Source organism: Octopus bimaculoides, chromosome 12 (genome assembly GCF_046866305.1).
Source record: "Octopus bimaculoides isolate indiv1 chromosome 12, ASM4686630v1, whole genome shotgun sequence".
Classification (NCBI taxonomy): Eukaryota; Metazoa; Mollusca; class Cephalopoda; order Octopoda; family Octopodidae; genus Octopus; species Octopus bimaculoides.
In genome coordinates, this window is record NC_142939.1 from 6,387,476 (window position 1) to 6,406,943 (window position 19,468).

A 19,468-nucleotide genomic window follows, 5' to 3' on the forward strand; every position below is an offset into this window, starting at 1 on the left:
ATCTCTGTACATAGCCTAGCTGGCCCTTTAAAGCAGCAGATGGGCTTCAGAGAAACTACAACATGTAACAAATGTTAGTTCTAGCCAAGAGAGTGCGCAGTTGTAATCAGGACGCCATTTGAGCTATCTTCAGACTACAAATACGTGCAGCAAAATGGATTCTACTACATACACCCATGAGTCAGTTAGTAGAGTTGTAATTTTTTATGAAATGAAAAACGAATGTAAAAATACAAAAGCAATAAATGTGTATAAACATGATCAGCGAAATGTAAAATAGTGGTTCACTAATTTAATTAAATCGTTAATAGGAAGCAAGTACAATAAACAGTACTGTCTTCTCAAAGAAAGTCACAAAAATTACATGGTCCATAAATAATACATCTAAAATACATGAAATGGAAAACGTTAGTAGAAATATCTATAACTGATGGGGAAGTAGCGAATTTTAAAAGCACTCCTCATCTCCTCACTTTATAGGGTCATAGCTGTATGGGCAGTGTGACAAGTTGACTAAACATTTACTTCAAAAATATGGTTTTCACAAAGACACACTGGAATCGATTGGTTCACACATTGTAAGTCTGACTTCTCAAGGCAAGCGTCAAAATATGCAAAACTTTTCCCAAGGTTTTCACTTCTAATTATTGTCTGCTACACGAAAATGAATACTGACACTTAATGACCGTCTCTTATCCTGTAAAAGATAAATATTAAAGAGGCCACATTAACTCAGAAAATAGACTCTCACGAACATGTGACGAAACTTCACTCTTAGCAATTAAGGAGAAAATGTAGCCACTGTGTCCCAGCAAGCATCAATTGAATAAAATTGACAGAGGCGCCTCCGTGAGATGTAATTGAAATATTAGATTATGCCAAATAACTTTATATCAAAATGAAAAGTCAAAAGACATCAGAGATGAGATATGATTTCATTGAAATAATTATTTTTACTTCTATTTGTAAATATATATAAACGTTAATGGATAATATATAAATTACAATGTAATCGAGCTATATCAGTGAAAACACTACAATAATGCATAATGTTAAATTAATGCATAAGATTCCAGCTTAGAAATGAAAAATAGAGTGTGATAGAAGTTATTTGACTCGCAATGTTTAGAAGATGTATATGTATTAATTGTACGCTATTCTTGTATCACTTTAATGTCATCTGCTGCTAACGTTGGCATATTGAATTTATGTAAATTTGCTCTATTTTATCAAGTAACGTCAGAAATAGTTGAGCTACTAGCCTGATAATTGATTACGATTTAACTATTAACATCAGATTTGACTGTTATAACAGCTAACTCAGAGTTTATTCTGGTTAAATTGCTAGTGTAAGAGTCATCTCTATTTTATCTTTCAACAGCTAGTTCCCCTATGAGCATCAAAGTTGTCTCGCATTTAACCATTACTATGGGAAGTAACTTTGGTATAACTACAAACAATAGGGCTGAGACTGGTTTACCAACTAATATCAGAGAAAGTCAACTGTGATGTACATGCACCAGAGTTGATTTGGGCTTAACTACTATGTAACGTTATTAAATTTGATTTAACAACACCATTTTGACACTGGTTTAACTAACAGAATATTCACAAGCATCAGTTTTGACTCAGATTCATCAACAAGCATCACAACTGAGTTTGATTTAAACTACTGGCACCTGTGATGATTCTAGTTTAAATACTAAAATACTGGGGACTTTTGGAGGTTCGTTAAGGTTTGGTCTAAAGGAAGAGGCTGCTTCCGAAGCCTCCTTCGAAGTCAGTTACGATTGATGCGGTTTACGTTATTCTTGAAGAACATCAAGTTAACAGCTGTAGAAGAAGATGGACAGGGAAAAATTTCCATAGGGCCTACATTCTGAACAGAAAGGAATGTTCATACTGGCTAATGCAGGGTCTGGGGCTGAACACAATACGCATGACGAGAGAAATGGAGACGAGTGAGTGAGGTGTGCCAGAGTAAAGATGGTTTGGGCTAAATCAGATCTGAGGATCAGAGGTTGCTGCAATATTAATAAATGAGGAAGTATCAGTAGAGAGTAAATATTTCTGGATCAAATATTGGAGTCTGTTAGTGAGCGACTTCGTAACGTTGTGTCCGAAGCATAAGAACTTTTCTCTTCTAACTGAAAACCAATGTATTGTACGTTTTAAACGACTTAGCAAATATAATATTTAATAATAATTAATAATAGCTTAAACAGAACATTCAGGAAATGTGGGATCATCGTGGAAGAAGGATTTTGGCTTTTTAAAAATACACAAAATCTAGTAGGTTTGCATTTATTCTATTTCTATTTGAGTGAAACTGTGGAATTGATCAGGACACGGTTGCATAACAAATATTTTGACACGTCAGTGAAATCGTTGCAAAATAAATTCCATTGTTGTCTTTGAATGGTTAAAATGGTTCGTTAACGATGTTATTGCCTTAGATGCAACACACGGTCTTAGATGAAGTCACTTGAAGTACAACGACGAAATCTAAAACCTACTTGGCGTTTATATTGTTCGAAAATATGAACATATTTATGATAAACAATTATATATACATGTGAGTGTGTGTGCGTGCATGCATGCATGTATGTATGTATTTCTGACTTATGTATAAAGTACTACAGCATATTTTTTTTAATATAGCAGCGATGATTTCCTTATGCTGTGTGATCAACATAGGCGACAAAATTACACACTTGTAACTTGACAGCAACAGCATCTCAGTTCTCTGAGAACAGTAAATTTATCAGATACCAAATACACTTCTAGAATATCAGCTGTGTATTGCAAATACGAATTTGATAAACGAGTCATATAATACTAACGCCTCCGGAGACAATGTAATTTTACTCAGCGTATAGTATTTACACGATTATACACACATCGACGCAATGTGAAAACAGCTAACGCTTAAAATAAACCCATCAATGTATGGAGCACATCAAACGTTTATTGCTGTATTGTCATAAAACATGTACTGCGATGCATAGAAAAGTGTGCATAATTTCTCAACATAATTTTACGGAAACAAACAAGTTGGTAAGTAATACTTCTCTGTATTGTTGTTATTGTTGCTGTGGTTGCTTTTGTAGCTTAGTCTCAGAACAACTCTGATCCTACAGATATATGGTCAAATGCATTCCACTTGTGACCATCTTGTCTCTTTGTATATCAACCACTATATTATTCAATGTAAATTTATTGAAGACAACAGGGTATGATCTGAGGGACATTTCCACTGCGATTTATAAGCACTGTGGTTGGATTTGTTGTTCTTGTTTTAACCGTGGATCATCTCTTATTAATCTAACCATAATCGAAATCATTCAAGGTGTTTCCATCCTTACCTTCTCCTCGAGGCAGTTTGCATAATTTACTTTAAAAGACAGCTTTTAGGGTGATTTGGCTGCTAACTTTAGCGGGTCTATGAAACTACTTAGCCCTCTTTCATCAATTTATGACATTAGCTTTTGCTTTGGTTGCCATGACTAGCAGTTCAAGTGACCATATAGGAGCGCTCTCTAAGGTGCGGACATATTCATATTTGCGTTTCGATTTCTGCTTTTAGTTTCTAAGTTTGGGGCTTTTTGCTGTTGGTGTTTTTAATGTCTGGTTCCATTTGGATCTATGCACTTGAGCAAGATGCAGACATTCAGGGCATAACTGGAGTAAGATTTGAAGGTGCGTAGCTATTCTTTGCAGATCGAGCAATATATTCTGTTGACCAATGTTATTCCATACTTCAACGCGGTGACATGGTAAAATCATTACTACGCCGAACAAAATGTTTAGCGGCATTTCATCCGTTTTTTACGCTCTGAGTTCAAATTCCACCGAGGTCAACTTTTCGGGGGTCGACAAAATAAGGATCAGTTTGGCACTAAGGTCGATGTAACCGACATCCCCTCACCATGAAATAGCTACCTTTGGGCCAAAGTTCGAAACCAATCTTACTTTCACTTTTTGATTTTTTTTTTTTTTTTCTTTGTGCTTTAATTTGAATTGGTCTAATCTTGGGAAAGAGGTTACGGTAAAAGCATAAGTGTGTGTGTGTGTGTGTATGTGCATATATATATATATATATATATATATATATAATACAAATAATAAATGAGTATATGCATATATACATACATGTATGTACATACCTACATCTACCTGTATATATATATATATATATATATATATATATATATATATATATATATATATATATACTTATGTGTGTGTGTGATTGAGTGTGTATGTGTGTGTGTCTGTGTGAGAATGTGTGTGTGTATGCGTTTGCGTGCGCGTGCGCGCGTACATAGCATGTAGGGGATTATATTTCAATGTGAAAAGATACTGCCTATATTGTCGACACGGCTGATGATATGACTGGTTGATTTCTTTTAACTTTTGTCAAACCAGGTAGTTTTGAACATTGAAACCAACTTCGCTAATTGCTGTTAAGTTTTCGTAATTATTCGCTGCAAATTAATTATTAAGTCTATAGTCATATAACATACCTGAATAATTGTAAAAATCACCTGGAGTCTAATGGGTAATTATTCTTTACAAATCATGTATTGATCCTATTAATTAATCTGGTTGCCCTATGTAAACCGCCAGCTTACGTCAAAAATAAAACTAAAGATGAATATTTGTTAGGAATATTGTTACTGAAAATGTATCAATAATTGAAGTTGCGCTGTATATACACATACAACACTCCTAGCACATATACGTAGATGTGTGTACACTCAAAGCATGTATATATATACATATATATACATATATATATATATATATAAATTGTAAATGCAAAAATATATATATATATGTGTGTGTGTGTGTGTGTGTGTGTGTGTGTGTGTGTATATATATGCATATACATATATATACATACGTAACGTGTGTGCATACTTGTGCCTATGATTGAATATAAGTATGTATGTATGTTTGTATGAATGTATGTGTGTGAATGTATTAAATATAATACATTTGCATAAATACGTAATGTGACTATGTAACTCAATATACATGTGTGCGTGTGTGTATGTATATATATATATATATATATATATATATATATATATATAGAGAGAGAGAGAGAGAGAGAGAGAGAGAGAGAGATAATTCATGATGTTAGCTTTATGACGACTAAGATTTCAAACCAACTCCGAGGAAACCATAGGCAAATTTGAAGAAAAGCATTTGTTAAGCATTTTCAATAGAATGCAGTAGTGTTTCTAATGCATGTCTAAAGGAAAATATGTTCACCCAGTATAGAATTATATTACTGCTCAATAAAACAACGAAAATAGATTTTGTATGTCAGGATTCTGGAAGAAATTGATCAAATAACAAATACGCGTAGCAACTTCAGATATAAAATGCGTACAAGTGGAACCTCTGCAGTTAAGGAATGATATCGATAAATCAGTCAGTAAGAAACTTTTATTAAGCAATATATACTCAGTTTCTGATAATATGCTTACATCTCTTTCACGACTAATTAGACACGGCAATATAAATAAACTAATCGAACTGCACATAGAAAAGAAATCGCTTTACCAACTCGGTGAGATAGATTTCTAAACCTATCACAGAATACATTCAACTACAGCAAATTATACTCGTCAAAATAATTCCAACTTTCAAGTGCAATAGTTGTATAGCTACAAATGTCAAGTCCTTAAAAATCTGGGGAATAGAATCTTTATAGGTATACGCGATAGACTTCAAAACTCACTCCGAAATAAATGTAGCATTAGGTATTAAACAACATAAATGTACTCTACCCGAAGCAGTAATGTGTATCTATAATCATGGTTAAAGATAATCTGATGTATGTTACAAAAAATTCCATCTAATTAAAAGTTAAAATAAGTAAACTAATTACGACGATAAGCACAGGAATACATGACCCTTATTTTGCATTCATTGAACTTAAATTCACTCCAATACTTCAACAGAACTGATAAAATATGAAAACAATAAAACCTCACATCCAATTCATAAAATCTCAAATAAATACCCTGGTAGACAAGACCAAATACAGCATGACGAGAGCTACACACCTTAGAAATATTCTAACGGTTATCCGAATATTTCCTAAAGATCGTTGAAGACATCTCCTCACTAGATATAGCATTAGATATGGCTGAATCAGTAGAAACCATATACACAAACATCCAAAAATAAAACTACGCATTACACAGCCAAACATACAGCAATTAGTAATGTTCTGTCATTACCCATAAGAAATGGAATAGTAGTGGATTATCTCTTGAGGCTCACATTCACAAGCTTGTATGTGGTCACAGCACAAAATATGTATATCGTTGCCAAGGCGTAAACACACGATACACACAAGAGACGTGGATGATATAATTGTTGTAATGGAGACAGCACGAAACGTTGAGACATTAATGGATAGCCTAGAAAACACCTCTGTCCTAAAACTTAATATCCAAAACAGAACAAATAAAACTCCTAGGAATTAAATGGCTTCATTTCTAGATATAAATATTCACATGGAAAATAACTTTTCTCATGAGTTTACACTAATGACACAAATAAATGCTTGGACTAAGCTGGAGATGGAGAATTCTATGCAGATACATAACATCAATATCAAAGTCCTTACTTAGAAGAGTATTTACATTCTTCTCAACAAACAAGCACAAAATAACGAAATCTACAGAGTAAAAGAAGCTCACAATCAACAACATATATTCACTGAAACGAAAAGACCAAACGACAGTACAATACAGAGATAAAAGGCTTAGAAATACCCTACAATCTAGATGTATTGCAAAAGTCGGCATTACTCGGAACAGCACGCATACTGTGTAAAGTACTGTCTGTCTGAAGTCCTTGTTGTGATTTGACAGACAGTACAAACCCCGGTAGACATAATATCTTCAATCAACAACCTCACGATATCGTGTACTGTGCGACGTCTGCAATAATAATAATATTAATAATAATAATAATAATGATGATGATAATAATAATAATAATAATAATAATAATAATAATAATAATAATAATAATAATAATAATGATTAGATTAGAAAAGAAGACCCTGTGGAGCTTCTGCAGGAAGTTTGTCTCTTAGGGACAAGAAAGATTATCAGGAGGGTTTTTAAGTACTTGAAAGCTTGCTGATACGTAAGGTTACAGGTAATTAACTGCTACCTACATAAATTCTACGAGAAAGAAGATCGAACCTAAGACAAATCGTTATTATTATTATTATTGTTGTTGTTGTTGTTGTTGTTGTTGTTTTTGTTGTTTTTTTTAGCTTTGCTTTACTATACAAACTGCACAAACTTTACTATAGAAACTGCACCCACGTTTCAACCACATAAATACATACATACATAAATACATACATGCATACATACATACATACATATACACATGCATATATGTATGTATAACTTTCAGGCGATTTCTAATAGAAAGTTTCCAGTGGTATTTGGCGTCAAAAGGCAGACAATTTTCTTTAGAAGAATTTGTGAGCAGTTGTTATTTATTAACGAAATAGTTTGTTACAAGCATTTTGTCGTGTGAATCTTTTTAAAATGAGGTAAAACAATGGATAATTAAGAAAAATCAGAGATATCAGGAGAAAGAGAGGAAGAATAGAAAGAGAGAAAGAGAGAAATAGAGAAAGAGAGAAAGAGAGAAAAAGAGAAATAGATAGGGAGTACAGAAAAAAACACAGTTCCAGAAAAAAGGAAAGAAGTAAAGATAGAGAGACAAGATGGCATTGAAAGTGTAAAGTAAGAACAGCAAAACAAAAGAGCTGTTAAAAAATACACTAAAAATGCATCTAAGAATCAGAACAAACCGCTTAATGAGACGAACATTTTAAAGATAAAACAACAACACCATTGACATTTTTTTTAATCAGTGATTCATGCAATTTAAGACAGGATGAATAAAACAAAACGAAATAAATTAATGAAAAATTAATTGAAAACTACCTGATTAGTATTGTTTATATAATCCTCAGCAAGTAGTACATTACCAGCGTGAAAATTTCTTTAGTAAAAAAAACATTTAAAGTACCTGATTGACTTAATGAATATTAATATTAGCAATGAGCTATTTTAAAATCTTCAGAAGAGTGGGATTTTTTGACACAGCGCAGGCTCAGAAATTTTAGAGGATGTCGTTAGTCGATTAAATCAAGACTTGACTGGTACTTTTTCGGTTTCAGAGGAAAATCGGAGTTGATCTTGACCGGGTTTGAACTCAGCATGTAACGGGGACCTAAATAAATACCACAAGATAATTTTGCCGGCGCCAAACAAATCTGCCAACAAGTGTACCACTACAGGTGCAAGACCTGAAATTTTGGCAGGAGGAAACTAGTTGATTCCATTGACCTCAGTGTTCGACCGGTACTTAGTTTATTGAGTTTAATAGGTTGAAAGGAAAAGTCAATCTTGGCAATGTTTGGACTCTGCAGAATCTAAAACCGGAAAACACTCTGCTAGGCATTTTGTTCGGTGTGCTAACAATTATGCCAGGAGGAGGGAAGGAGGAGGGAAGGGGGAGGAGGAGGGGATGATGGGGAGGAGGAGGGGAGGAGGAGGGGAGGAGGAGGGGAGGAGGAAGGGAGGAGGAGGGGGGGAGGAGGGGAGGAGGGGAGGGGAGGGGGAGGGGGGAGGGGCGGAGGGGCGGAGGGGGAGAGGGGATGAGGAGGGGGAGGGGAGGGGAGGGGATGAGGGGAGGGGATGAGGAGGGGGAGGAAGGGGAGGAGGGGGAGGAAGGGGATGGGGGGAGGGGAGGAGGGGAGGAGGGGGGAGGAGGGGGGAGGGGAGGAGGAGGGGGAGGGGGAGGGGGAGGAGGGTGAGGAGGGGAGGAGGGGGAGGAGGGTAGGAGGGGGAGGGGGAGGAGGGGAGGGGGAGGGGGAGGAGGGGAGGAGGGGGGAGGGGGAGGAGGGGGAGGAGGGGGGAGGGGGGGAGGAGGAAGGTCAAAATTGTGAAGGTAGTGTTGGTTCATTAACTGGAGGGCACGACTTGGCTGGTACTTTATTTTATCGACGCTAGAAGGATAACAGACAATTTTGATCTCACAGGATTTGGACTCAGAAAAACGTGTATGTGTGTGCGCATGAGTAGCCGTCTGTATGAACGTTGCGCTTGTGTGTTTATTTTGAAGTTGAATATTGAAGCATTGATGCACAAACTATTTTCCAACGAAGCCCACAATACTTTTTATTGCTACATTGACCCACCCAAAGTGAAGTAAATAAAATTTTCAAAAATCAATGTTCGAACACATTCAGTTCACACCATAAAAACACAAAAAGATAACGCACCGCAGTCCATATCTGAAGAATCTTTTCTACTCTAGGCATAAGGCCGAACTTTTGGGGGGAGGGGCCAGTCGATTAGATCGACCCAGTACGCAACTGGTACTTAATTTATCGACCCCGAAAGGATGAAAGGCAAAGATGACCTCGGTCGATTTGAACTCTGACCGTAAAGACAGACGAAATGCTGCTAAGCATTTTGCCCGGGGTGTTAAGGTTTGTGCCAGCTCGCTGCCTTAGTCCATATCTGAAGAATATAAATGTCAAACAGGAGAAAGATAAATTTATAGTATGATCAATATCCACACATGTTCCCTGAATACATAAATGTCATAGTGGCCCACACATGCTTGGGTGTGGGCTATTTATCTATTGTCAACCTTTTATACCACTGAATTAAAGTAAACAACACAACCAATCACAATAAGAGGTGTGTCATCGACCCATTGTAAAATCAAATATCAATAGTGGTGATTCAAACGGACAGTGATAGGTTATCATTTTCTGTTTTGTATTCAAATCATGCTGAAGTCAATTTTGGCGTTCTGACCTGGTTACTGCAAGAATTCCAATGAGATATATGTTCGAACTGGGAGGCTGTTCAGTGTCACAAGAAAATACATCAATGGAGATGTAGATAGGCTATACTTCCTACACAAAGAGATCCGGTGGAAGGATTACACTGAGGATAAGAGAAATAAGAACCCACAGTTTGGTGGAAACCATAACCACTCATAATAAAAAGGAGTAGTGAAGACCTCAGTAAAATATAAACACAGCAGAACTGATATAATGGTTTGAAATAGAGAAGAGAAACTGTGTACATTTGTGGAAATCAGCTGCCCAGCGGATGTTAACGTAAAGCTGAAGATCAGTGAAAAAGAGAACACCTATGCTGAACTATTGAGAAATCTGCAGTTACTCTACCCAGATTACAAGTTCAGATTTATGCCTATAATTATTGAGGCACTAGGATATGTAACACACTGTCTAAATGCCAATTTTGAGAAATTAGGCTTCACAACACCAGAAAGGCGAAAGCTGATTCGAAGACGACAGATTCAAGGCACCACTGAAACTAAAAATCTGTAAAACTTTCCAGAAGTTTATCGTTTAAATATATATGAGAATGTCTAGATATGCAAGTATACGCACGAAGGCACACATAAAACAAATGTCCACGTATACATACATACATACATATATACATACATACATAACAAACATACATACATACATACATACATACATACATACATACATACATATATACATACATACATAACAAACATACATACATACATACATACATACATACATACATACAAAATTACCCTGTTGATGTTGTTGAAACTCCAAGGAAGTAGTCTTGGATCTAGGTTAGAAACCGACTCATTCTCTATTGGCAAGAAATCTTGAAATAAAACTGATTCACGACATACATACATACATGTGTGAATTTGTGTCTCCATTTCTTTTTAGTGGCTTCAGTTGCAAATATGGTGTGGCACCTCGTTTAATGGGATTTAGACAATCTTAACATCTTCATGATGTTTTTAATCGATTTCTATTTATCTAATCTCTGATGTACGAGTTTATCTTAATAAAGGAACGCATCTTGACACATCGGCAAACATAAGCACGTGCATGAATACAGATACATTTATCACGCAGATATCCATATTTATGTGTGCATGGACGTAGGCATTTGCTTGTGTGTGTGTGTGGTGCGTTTATTTGTGTGTATGTGTGAATGTGTGTGTGTGTGTGTGTGTGTGTTCATTATAAGCGACGGAAGAAGTAACAATACTAAAAACTAATCTTTATATTCAACTCAAAACGGACGCCTTGCTAGAAAACCACACAGTGCAATATTGGCATTGAGAAATTCTCTCAGTTGGTGCTTCGTGTATAATAGCACGCGCATAGATCGCAGCAGACGAAGTCCTTAATGCCAACGACTCACACGGGTCTTTTACGAAATATTTACCGTAGTTTTAAAGTCATTTTCACTTTGAAATATTTTTAAATATACCAAAAAATCTTTTTAATGGTATTCACTTGAAAATAATTTTAAAAAGCATTAAAATATTGTCTGTTGAAAGAAAGCTAAAATATAAGTATTTGAAATATGAATTCTCAGGAATGAAATGAGCAATGCAAGAGCATACACTAAGACGGAAAGCGTCACTGAGGAGGTCACAAATGTGTGACGAAAGATTTCCGGAAAATAGACATGAGTTAAAATAGAACAGTAATAAACGAATGAAGAACGAATATATAGAGCGTGTGTTTATTTGGGGGAAAAAGTATATGACCATTTCCGAAATAAAACAATATCTGTTTCAGCACACGACTTCACATCAGGAATCTTGCAACACAAATTCATAAACGTGTATATATATATTGAGAGGGGGAGAGAGAGGGGGAGAGAGAGGGGAAGATAGATAGATAGATAGATAGATAGATAGATAGATAGATAGATAGATAGATAGATAGGTATGTAGATGCATGTATATATACATACGTAGATAAACACTTACATAATACATACATACATACATACATACATACATACATACATACATACATGCCTAGGTGAGTAGACAGGTCGAAAATGGTTAGACAAATATGGTGGACTTCACACACACTTGTCATCCAGCTTCCACAGTAAGCGATCCTCAAGCGCTGTGATGTCTAAAACAAACTAAAGAACTAAACTTTACTTGGAAGTCTTTTTTTAATGTATTTTTTATGTATTCATCAGACACTTTGGTATTACTATTCTGATATACCTTACTGAACTACATAAGCCATTCATTATCGTTGTTAATCAACCGAAGCAACAATTGTGAGAAACCTCCTCGACTCAGATGATTTGCACTTTCAAAAACAAAAAAAAGTAACGATCATGTTTGCATGTATGTGTACGTGTATTTATGTATGTATGTATGTATGTATGTAGGTAGGTAGGTAGGTAGGTAGGTAGGTAGGTAGGTAGGTTTCTATGTATTGTTGTTGCAAATATGGCAACTATTACGCCGATAATATATTGTTAGGCCATAGATTATGCTGTCGTGTGTGTGTGTTGGTTGGAGAAACGATTGTCATATTGCATCATAGAAACTTTTGTTATGTAGAAGGAAAGAAAATGTGTGTGTATGTGTATTTTACTCCTTGTGCACATATTTGGTATATATTCGTCAAAATGAGAAGTATTACTATTAGATATCAGTGCCTTAACAAAGAAGACAGCATTATAGGGAGCAGGACTAGACATACGAAAATGGCAGAATGCTCATGGAAGTTGTGACTGTCGTTAGTTGCAGAATCAACTCATCAGACAAAATGCTTTGCGGTACTTCAATCGAGTTTTTCACGTTGAGTTCAAATCCCATAGTATGTCTTCTTAAGGTGGCGAGATTGCAGAATCGTCAACTGGTCGGACAAAATGCTTCCCGCCACTTTAGTCGGATTTTACGTTTTCCGTCCAAATCCTATCCCGATCAACTTTTCCTTTCATCCATTCGAAGTCGAGAAAAAAGAGTAAGAGTAAAGTATTGGAGCCGGCGTAATCGACTTGCCCCACCCTTCAAAATTAATGACCTTGTGACAAAATTAGAAATATTAGCTTTTATTCGATCACAGTTGGCCTATATCTAAACAACAACAAAATAACAAACAACAGGTCTATGAGCAGGTGCAGTAAGGCGTTGCCTATTTACCTCGGTGTTTCACGTGGGTGTGGAATGTGACATATTGTCCTAGATGTGAAAAGAACTTATTTATGCTTTATAAAGAGTTAACAGCTGTCAATCGACACTTTTCTCGTTGGTCTTTTTGAAAAACTGAGGACGAAATTTATGGTTTGCAATGCGTTCATTGTTTCGTGTTACACTTATGTTCATGTACATATATGCTTGTTAAGGAAAGATCCTCTAGAACAGAGTTGGTGATCTTCTCGCCCATTGATGAAATATTAGTCCACAGTTAACTTTCTAACAAACGCTAATGAAGTCTCTAAAAACATATAAAAAAAGAAAAACGAGCATGACTGAAATAAAAAATATATAAACTGCAGCGTGTATAAGGATGTACATATAAGTTGTGTGAGTTGTATAAATGTGATGCACAACAGGTTTGCATAAATACGTGGTGCAGCAGGATTTGCAAGCATGCCTTCCGAATATATTTATACTGACAATAGAGGTGAATAGTGGGAGTGAGTTCTCAACACCTACTTTGTTTGTTTGAGGTTCTTTTCGATAACCTGGTGTTTCATGCATTGTATGTTGCAATTTCCATGTCATTATTCAGTTTTATTTCAAGATTTCTAGCCAATGGTGAAAGAACCGGTGAAGCAGTATCCTTCATTAGAAGCGGTTGGAGTGTTGTGAAATTGTGCCTGTAGCTTGACGTGGCGCTCAAAGTGTTGGATGTCAGCACGGGTCTGAAACTCGTTACCGGACGGAGTGAGAGGGATGAAGCGCAGACTCTTACTGAGAAGAGAGCGCTCGACTTCAGAGAGGGGGAGATCAGGAGGGATGGTGACAGCAGATTGAAGTGGGGGTAAGAAGGTGAGTTAGGTGATCAATTTGCAAGCATCTGCCAACATGTTGTAGACCGGCTCAACTTTCGCAGGCGTTCCCAATGCTGCTAGTTAGCTAGTTAGACCTGAGATTTGAGAATTACAAATAAGGAATTTATCTTTAAACGAAACATTTTATATCAAACTAAATCATACTCCAGAAACGAAAGATCTTGCAAACTTTATATAAGAAAAAGCTTCGAAATCCTTTTTACCAAGAGTTTCTTCCTCAACACACATTCTGAAAAACCTCCCACTTGCTAGCATAAAACATTTGTCATTTTAATAATTGAACCCACCACATACGTCAATAAGTAATATTACATTGTACGCATCTCAGCAAATTTTCTATTATAACACGTACTGCACAGAAACAATCTATATATTCCAACTCTAACCTTTTTCTCTATTCAACCAAATTATCTATAAGCATTAGAATCCCCTACTTAGCTACTTTTGTTCTGCCAGCTCCTTTACTGCTCAAACAGAAATATTTATATCATACAAGAGAATTCTATTCAAAGTCTATACCGCTATTATATCTTATATTCTATTCTTTAACGTACCTTAACTTATGTAACAGTATATTGCATACTTTACACCTTCTATCTCCATTACTATGTTACTTTCCATTGACTAGCAAGTCCCTTTAAGCATTGTCATTGTCATATTCACTTTTTCTGAAACTAAGTACCCTTTCTGTGTGCGTTTCTTTTTTTTTCTGTAAGCTTCCATTTCCTTCCATAATATTTTTGAAACAATCATTCTGCGTATGTATCTGCATGTTTGCATATATATAAATATATATATATATATATATATATATCCATGTCAAATTCATATATCTTCACGAGTATTTTTATACATATGCATATATATAATTATGATTCGCTATTGTCCTCAATGTATAATCTATTTTGCACCTTTATTCTATTTATATTTATGTGCACACTTTTGCATATATATTTTATATTTCACACGCGTGTATATATATATATATATATATATATATATATATGCATGTATGTATATACATACTGTACTATATCTATGAATGTTTGCATTTATGCAGAATTTGTGCTACATTTATACATACAGTGTTACATACATTCGTAAATAAATTTATGTATATTTGAACGTGTTTATAAATATTTACATTCAGCTCGTTGCTTACATATTATCCTATAACTTTCATTATATATTCATACATAATTATATGCCACAATTTCTCGTGTGTGCACTCGTATACTTATTTGTAGATGTAAGAATATATATATATATATATATATATGTTTGTAATTCATATATGTTCATACATTTATACTTCTCTCTTAAGCACAATTTTTTTTTTAAATCACTAGTTTTTTGCAGTTATTTCCCATTAAGCACGCATCTTGAATTTCACAGTTTCGCTCGGCAAAAATTTACGAGCTTAAAAGCATATATTGCCTTTTCTTTGCCATTAATTTAACTCTTTCCTTTTTTATATACTTTAGTTTAATATTTGTTAACAATACTTTTATAGTCCTCAATTCTGATTTATTTCTTTATTTACACGCGAACGATGGTTTACCTAGCAAATCTACTAACGTTCTTTCGGGCGTCAAGATTCTTTTCATCTTCTTGAAATTAACAACTATTTATTACTTTAACCATATTTCATAATCTCCCTCTAAACTTAAAGCTCTCGCAGCCATACATTCGAAGAATCTCTCTCCCCAACTTCGCCCCCCCACCCTTTCTATATTTCTCTTTATATATATATTTATATATATGTATATATGCATGTGTTGTGTCGACGCCCCCAGGCGAAGAAGTAGGATCTCCCAAGACATATAAATAGAGGTAGTCTGGCCGTGGTAGGTGTGTTAAGTAGGAGTTGAGTAGCAGTCGAGTAGCAGTTGTGTAGCGGTTGAGTAGAGATCATCCGAAGGTGGTAGATAGCAGTAGCTTGAGACATAACAGTATGTATATATGTATGTTTGTGTGCATATCTGCATACATACATACATACATACGTACATACCCGTAGGAGTGGTTGTGTGGTAAGTAGCTTGCTTACGAACCACATGGTTCCGGGTTCAGTCCCACTGCATGGCACCTTGGGCAAGTGTCTTCTACTATCGCCTCGGGCCGACCAAAGCCATGTGAGTGGATTTGGTAGACGGAAACTGAATATATATGTATATATATACATGTGTGTGTGTATGTTTGTGTGTCTCTGTTTTTCCTCCCAGCATCGCTTGACAACCGATGCTGGTGTGTTTACGTCCCCGTAACTTAGCGGTTCGGCAAAAGAGAGAGATAGAATAAGTACTTGGCTTACAAAGAATAAGTCCTGGGATCGATTTGCTCGACTAAAGGCAGTGCTCCAGCATGGCCGCAGTTAAAGAGAGAGTCGACCTATCTGTGTATCATACTTGTGCGAATATTTGGACGACGAAAACTGAAAGAAGCCTGTCGTATATATCTGTGTGTTTGTGTGTGCGTGTGTAAGTGTGTGTTTATATGTGAGTGTGCGTGTGTGTGTCTATCTATGTGTGAGTGAGTGACTACGTCTGTGTTTGTCCCCCACGCCATTTCACAGACGGTGTTGGTTTATTTACGTCTCCGTAACTTAGCGGTTCGACAAAAGAGTGCTCGATGAAATAAGTACCATACTTTAAAGCAAAATAAGTGCTGGGGTCGATTTATTCGACTAAAAGTTCATGAAGGTTGTGCTGCAGCATGGCCACAGTCTAATGATTGAAAGAGATAAAAGACAAAAGATAAGCAATATACATTATATGCGTGTCTGAGTGTGCGTGTGTGAGTCAGTGCGTTTTTATGTATACGTGTGTATTTTTGCGTGTGCATCACTGATGCATATTCTGCGTTTGTCAGGTAACCGCTTCGCACCTCAAACGATTTTCAGGAATATTAAGTTCCATCTATAATATTATTATAAATCATAATAGGGAAATGAATTTTTCTGCTTCTGTTATGAAATATTACGGCAATTATTCCGAGATAGCATTTCACACCTCATAGCTACAGAGCACCATGCTGATAGCGTGATACTGAAAGATTGACAAAAATTAGGACCTCAGGTGAACAACATTCTCCAATCACACATGTATTCGTTGTCATGGTGAAATCTTGCATGTATAAATTCGCTGGAAATTTATTAAATAAAACTGATGTTCTTTATAAGAATTCTGTTCGTGCGATATCATGATGTAATTTAGTTGTAATTCCCTACCAAATCTAATAAATACTCAGAAGAAATGATTTTGTTAAGTGGAAGTCTGAGGCCGTTGACCTGTTGACATAGCAAGACAGGTATTGGTGTTGTTTATACGATTAGAATTTAGTCTTTTACATTGAACGATTCACTAACATTCATCACAAATAATGCATAATTTCAGAAGTAACATTTATATTTATGCATTGATGCTCATCTCGCACACAGCGGAATCATATGTTCATACTTACAGAGAGGCAAATTGCAAAGCAAAATGATTTCATGTCTCATAGGACCACATGTATACATATATATATTAATATTTACACATACGCACGCACACACATGTATGTGTATGTATATATATATATATATATATATATATATATATATATATATATATATATATATATATATATATATATATATATATATATATATATACATATGTATGAATGTATATATATGTATATATATATAAATATATATAAATATATATACAATATATAAATATAAATATAAAAATATAAAATATAAATATATATATATAAATATATATATAAATATATATATACATATATATATATATACATATATATATGTGTGTGTGTGTGTCTGTGTGTGTGTGCCCATCATATATACGTAAGTGTATGGATGTATACACGTATGTCTTTATATATGTGCGTTTGTATTTAATCTATATATTTATACATATATACATATATGCATGTGTATATATGCATATGTATATATCTATATCTATCTATTTCTCTCTCTTTCTGTCTGTCTCTCTCTCTCTTTCTATCTCTCTCTCTCTCTCTCTCTCTCTCTCTCTCATATATATATGTATGTATGTATGTATGTATGTATAAGCAAAACAACAAATAGAACAAGAACGTGACAAGCGACAACAAAACATCTGGAGAGTTAGACGATACAACGACGGACAGGAAAAAACAAGGACGGGTCATTCGGAGTCTTCTATCGTCAGTCGAGTTTCAGATCATTCCTGCAGTTTCGGCCGGTTACACTCGATACTGCTCCAATCTAGCCGGCAACAAGAAAACCTAAGCTAGGAGCACTAGATTCCTTGGAAGAAAGCAAGTGAATGTATACGAAAACAAGGATGAAAGAAACGGAGAAATGTTACACAATTACAAATACAAACAGCAAGACAATAACAACAGGTGTTTTTTCCAGCTATGCTTAGTATCTTCTAACTGTCTGAATGTTTTGTTGTCGCCTGTTACGTTCTTGTTCCATTTTCTGTTGTTTTTTTTTTCGATGTGTTTTGTCGATAGATACATTGCGGAAACTTGTGTGTGTGTGTGTGTGTGTGTGTGTGTGTGTGTGTGTGTGTGTGTGTGTGTGTGTGTGTGTGTGTGTGTGTGTGTTAATCCACCGCTTGTCAACTCCTGCTGGTCTGTGTACATCCTCCAAATCTAGCGGCAAAATATCGGCAAAAAATAGCGACAAAATAAGCAAACTGCGTTTGAACATGTACGGTGGTCAATTTTTTAACTTCAATGTCTGAAACAAGTAAAATAATATGTATCTACGGTTGTCTTTATATATTGCTATGTTCTTAATTTTCAACTATATTTGTCTGTTCTTTCAAGTTGGAATATTGCCTTCGAAAGCCATATAGCGCCTTAAACTTCAGAATTTCAAATACCTGATCAAGAATAGACCATCGCGAGATTGTCAGTAAGAACACGGTGCTACAGACACATGTATCGATGTGAGCGTGTGAGTGTAAGATTTTATGTATGTATTTATGTACACACACACACACACATACATACATACACACATACATACATACATACATACGTACATACATACATACATACAAGTTGTTCGTCCGTCGGAACGACAAGGACCATCTGATTATCCTAGAGGAGGGTGGGGAGGTCATCATCGCTGAGTGCGGAGATGGCTGATAACCCCAATCCGCTCTTGGAAAGATCTGCTGCAGTAGGGACCAGCGAATGGTAGCAGGTGCCGGGGGCTTCAAAGCATTGTTCTTTCTGTTCTGCCTGCGCCTCTCTGCAGCAGCTTTCCTGTCACTTTCATATTGGTGGGCACCGTTGTGAACAGCAGCCCGCCACTTGGTCCTATCTAAAGCTGTCTGCTCCCATGATGACGGGTCAATGTTGAAGGCCTTCAGTGATACCTTTTGGCTGTTTTTAAACCGTTTCCTCTGGCCGCCATGGGAGCGCTTGCCTTGCTGGAGCTCACCAAACAGAAGCTTCTTGGGTATTCTGTAGTCTGGCATGTGGGCTACATGACCAGCCCAGGGAAGCTGAGTTTTCATCAGGAT